This window comes from Thalassophryne amazonica, chromosome 7, assembly GCF_902500255.1.
Source record: "Thalassophryne amazonica chromosome 7, fThaAma1.1, whole genome shotgun sequence".
NCBI classification, from domain to species: domain Eukaryota; kingdom Metazoa; phylum Chordata; class Actinopteri; order Batrachoidiformes; family Batrachoididae; genus Thalassophryne; species Thalassophryne amazonica.
The window spans coordinates 55224795-55230794 of record NC_047109.1 but is presented as its reverse complement, the minus strand read 5'-3'; positions in this window follow the sequence as shown (position 1 = coordinate 55230794).

Genomic DNA, 6000 nt, shown 5'->3' with positions numbered 1-6000 from the left:
CTTTTCATTTTAAAGTATAGGAGGGGCTGATGCCTAAGGACATAATTATTGCACACCAAATTTACCTTATCAGGCTAAGGGTGGTTTTTTTGTTTGCTTTTTACTTTCATTTTTGGCCTACATTGATGAGGGGCCCCACTTTGTGGCCAGTCCCCTTACTACCAAAGGACAATGCTTTATCCTTGTTCGTGGAAGTTCTTGTGATGGTTGTGTGTTTTTATTTGGTTTTAAGTTCAGGTTATGATGCTGTGAGGTCTGGGATGATTTATAAGTTCGAATTTCATCGAGTAACATAATGTCCTTTAAATATTATAATATACTGTCACTAAATGTTAAAGGGCTGAACAATCCTATAAAGAGGAGTAAGTTAATTGCTAAAATGAAAAAGGAAAAGGTGGATATAGCATATTGGCAGGAAACACATCTCTCAAAGATAGAGCATGAGAAACTAAAGAAAATGGGTTTTACACATACATATTATTCGTCTCACAAAAGTGGTAAAAAGAGGGGAGTAGCTATTCTTATTTCAAATAAAATAAAGTTTGAATTCGTGGCTGACATAAGTGATGTGGAGGGCAGATTTGTTTTGGTGAAAGGTAAAATAGACCAAAAAGAAGTTACATTATTAAACATTTATGCGCCCCCAGGGAGTAAAATAGAATTTTTCAAAAAGGTGATTAATTTAATTTCCACAGAAACTCAGGGACCCCTTATTTGTGCATGAGATTTCAATTTATTGTTAAACCCTCAAATGGACTCAAATAACATTGGCCGAAGAAACACAACTGTTGAGAAGCATGTAAAAAGAATTTTACGGGACTTGGGGCTGATTGATGTATGGCGATTATTTCACAAGTCAGCACCAGGATTTACTTTTTATTCCGCTCGACATGGGGTGTATTCAAGGATAGATTATTGTTTCATGTATAATAGGGACATAAACAGGATAAGGGATTGTAGAATAGGTCAAAGAGATATCTCTGACCATTCAGGAGTTTACGTAACATTACATTTAGATGGGAGACAGAGAAACACTCTATGGAGATTAAATACTAGTATGCTGGACGATCCCAGGTTCATAGAAGATATGATAACAGAATTTGAGCAGTACTTAGAGGACAATAACAATGGGGAAACAAATCCAAGTATTGTGTGGGACGCGGCTAAAGCTGTCCTTAGAGGAAAGATAATAGCCAAGGCAGCCACGATGAAGAAGAAAAAGGCACAAGATTTGTTACAGCTACAAAATAGACTAAAAATCTTAGAGCACTTACATCTGACTAATAAGGATACTATAGTGACACACCAAATCAGACAAATAAAACAGGAAATAGATAGGATTTTAGGTGAAGAGGTAGAGAAAAATATTCGATTTATGAAACAAAGATATTATGAAATAGGACCCAAAGCAACTAAGCTCTTAGCATGGCGGATCCGAAAACAGCAAGCTGAAAATACTATTTACAAAATTAGAGACCCGACAAATAATAAATTAGTAACTGGTCTAGAAAAAATTCATAATGTTTTTGAAAGCTATTATAGATCTTTATATAGTCGATCTAAGTATGTTGATGAAAGTATAATTGTAGATTTTTTTAAACTCATTAGACCTCCCATCAATTGGTTCAGATGCAAATAATAAATTAACTTCACTAATAACCCATGAGGAAATAGATAAGGCTATATCAGCTCTTAATTCAAACAAATCACCAGGCACTGATGGGTTCCCTCCTGAATGGTATAAAACTTTGAGGGGAAATCTTATACCTCTATTGCAAACTAGTTTTAATTATGTCCTCAAGGGTGGAATGGTACCTCCCTCTTGGAAGGAGGCCTTTATATCTGTAATACCAAAAGAGGGAAAGGACAAAACCGACTGTAAATCTTACAGGCCAATAAGTGTATTGAACTCAGATTACAAATTATATACAACCATACTAGTACAGAGAATGGACACTATAATGCCCTCTTTGATTGATGAGGATCAAACGGGTTTTTTGAAAAATAGGCAAACCCATGACAATATTAGGAGAGCATTGCATATTATTGAACAGATTAATAAGAGGAAACTCAGTGCAGTTATTCTTAGTTTAGATGCAGAAAAAGCATATGATTCGGTATATTGGGATTTTCTTTACTTAGTAATGAAGAGATTTGGTTTCTGCCAGGAATTCATAAATTGTATCCAAGCCCTTTATTCGTCACCTACTGCCAGAATTAAAATCAATGGTAGTCTTTCCAACTCTATAGTACTGGAGCGGGGCTGTAGACAAGGGTGTCCGGCCAGCCCAAACCTTTTTAACTTGTTCATTGAACCTATAGCCCAGGCAATTCGTCAGGAGTCAGCAGTGAAGGGTATCCTAATTGGTGAGGAGGAGTATAAAGTGAGTTTATACGCAGATGATGTCCTTATTACAATCACAGATCCTGCTTTGGGCCTACCGGTGTTGATGAAGATGTTAGAGACATATGGATTATACTCAGGATACACACTCAATGTAAATAAGACACAAGTTATGTCATTTAATTTTTCCCAGAGCAGACTCCCCCTGTTTAAATACAATTTTAATTGGAATTCGACTAGCATAAAATATTTGGGAGTAAATTTACCAAAAGACTTGACTCGAATATTTGAAATAAATTATAAACACACAAATAAAGAGATATATAATGAACTCAGTACCTGGAGCCTGCTCCCTCTTGATTTCGGCAACAGAATACAGATTATTAAGATTAATATTCTCCCAAAATTATTGTACTTGTTTCTTGCTTTACCTATTTCCATACCGGAGAAACAATTCCGAGACTGGAATAAACACATCTCGAGATTTATTTGGTTCAATAAAAGACCAAGGGTTAGGTTTTGCACATTACAGTTGCCGAGGGAGAGAGGGGAGTTGGCTCTGCCCTCTATGAGGGATTATTATATATCCGCACAGGTGAAATATTTGGTTTGTTGGTGTAACCCATTCTATAGTGCAAGATGGAAAACAATTGAGAGGTCTCTGTCAAAAATACCAATTCAGTCCAGACTGGGGTTTGTAACTCAAGAAAAGGAATTCTTCTCAACAACTAGCCAATGGATCACCTTGGCACTAAAGGTGTGGGAGGAGCTGGTTAAGAAACTACAGCTTCAGGAAGAGATAAAAGTCCTAAGATGGCCAGCATATGACCCAGAGTTTTTACCCGCTGCTCAGGATAGTAGATTCAAACAGTGGGTGTGGCGGGGACTGACTGCCACATGCACGTTTATTAAAAAGTCTGAACCAATTCCCTTTGACACTTTGTGCGAGATAGGTGGTCTTAATAGACCAGATTATTTTAGATATTTGCAACTCCGTGATTATATTGTTAAAAAAACAAGCAATTGCACTGTCAGGATCTTCTCAATTGTTAATGTTTTTACTAATGCTTATAACCTTGGAAGTAACAAAGCTCTAATAAGTAGGATATACCAGGGCTTAATTAAATTCAAAGGGAACTCCACAGATTATATAAAACAAAAATGGGAGAAGGAAATCAACATTGATATATCAGAGGACATGTGGACAAAGATCTGGGAAACACAATTCACAACAACAAACTCGAACACCTGGCGGGACTTCTGTTGGAAAAACATCATCCGCTTTTTTATAACACCCAGACAAAAGGCTAAACTCTGTACTACCTCTGCTGCATGCTGGAGAGGCTGCGGGGAGGTCATGGCAGACCACAGACATATATTTTGGTCTTGCCCATTCATACAACCTTTTTGGACAGAAGTAACAAAAATATGCTCCAAAACTCTGGGCTTTAATGTGGACAGCTCATTTGTATCCATGTATTTGGGATGTTTCCTTGATGAGTGGACCACAGATGACATCTATCTCTTGAAAATCCTCTTGGCATCAGCCAAGAAAGCTATTACAAAATGTTGGTTGGCTAAAGACCCGCCCACTATAAGCCTTTTCATTTCCATAATAGAGAGCATTAAGATGATGGAAGCTATGACTTATACCCTGCGGCTACAAGGCGACTTGGGAAAGAGACGTTGGAGAAAATGGCTGGACTTTAAAAAGAGTTGTGACAGGAAAATGAATGTATAAAATCTGTAATCTCTGTATGATTTGACATGCTGATCTCCTCTGACCTCACAATGTTGCATTTGTTATTTGTTATTTGTTCAAAAATATTTACAAATAAAAAGTATATAAAAAAAACAAACCGCGGTGAGCACTACACACAACCTCACACAAATGCTGCTTGCTGGCAACTGACGCAATCGACAGGCGTGAAAAAATTCACGCATGTGCACGAAGGTTCAAGGTTGGCTCATGCAAGCACATTTGATTCAAATCCATCAGGTTTTTGCAAAAAATAAATAAATAAAAATAAGGTCAGATACTTTTCTAACAGACCTACATATACATATACTATATCACTGTTTCTGTGCTATATGATATATTTAACTGAAATTGCTGATCCAAACAACCATTGATTTATAAAGGAAAATCATGGAAATCATCAGGGGTGCCAAAACTTTTGCATACAACTGTATTGTATGTCTGTCGTAAACTCCGATATGTAAGTTGTTGCTATTGGTAGGTGGATCATGGCTTGGACACCTTAGCCATGGCTAATGTCAGCAGTTCGTGATGAACAAAAGCCATAAACTGCCAATCTTCCAGCAGTGAATGGAAATGTCAAACAGTGATGTGAAGGGCAAGCAGCTCCTCCTCGAAAATGCTATACTTGTGCTCACTGGGGTGTAACTGTGACAGCAAGCTACAGTCTGATGGAGCCGACACCACTGATGGTGCAGGTGTATGAGGGTGATTCTTTAACTACGGGCACTATTGGCCTTGTAAATGTAATTTCCACCACACCATTGCCTTACAATATAAAGCGCCTTGGGGCAACTGTTTGTTGTGATTTGGTGCTATATACATGTGCTCTGATGTCACTGTTTATCTCCATAGAAACTACCCAAACAATCTTTCATATGAACTGTTTAAAGGGACATTACAGTGTTGTGGTGGAAATTACGGCAATAGTGTGGGACAACTACATTTTGTTTAAAAAAATCACAACAGTTGTATGACATTGAATACCCCAATTATGTTTTGATTATTTTACTGATATTTTATTCAGAGATATTTTAAAACATTAGAAAAAACATTTCTTTACCATTCATTTTTATCATTGAAGATCAAAAGTCTGGGTGTGGGACAAGCACAAAACGGCAATATTTGCATATAATGATGCTGAAAAAAGGTGAATAAGTCATCATAGATTACTAGAACAAATTTCTTAACACACTTTCATTATAAAGATAACTATAAAAGTGTGAAATTTCCCCTTTTTTCTGTTTTTCATACAATATGATCAAAGGACATAATAAGTGCCCGTAGTCCAGTGATGCCGGTAACGCGTTACTCTAATCTGACCACTTTTTTTAGTAACGAGTAATCGAACGCGTTAATCTTTCCAAATCAGTAATCAGATTAAAGTTACTTCTCCATGTCACTGTGCGTTACTATTATTTTTCATTGTGGGTCGATAGCAGCATTAAACTTGGTCCGTGGGCAGGAGGTCGGGGTTCGACTGAACTGACCACTTTAAGCGAGCTGTGAGCTTTTAATCCGCGGTTTTTTGCAGCTGCTCGACTCGTCCTCACCTCTTAAAGCACGGTGATCAGCACACCTGCACTGAGCTTTACCAAGACATTTTTATACTTTCTTCCCTCCTTTATTTAGAATTCTGAGCTGAGCCGCTCTGTATCGTCTCGTTAAAAACAGCTGATCCTCCGCGACGCGTCAACAACTAACACTCTTTTCCACTCAAATGCACCTAAACTCTTTCTGAGGACCACATGATGTGAAAACGCAATAAAACTTTCTTACCTGTAAATCTGGTCATGTTTTCTGCATAAATAAATGTTATCCATTCTTTATGCTCAAACGCCAAAGCAGGGGCGAATCCAGATGGAATGGGGGCGTGGGGCAAGGATGTGCCCCCCCA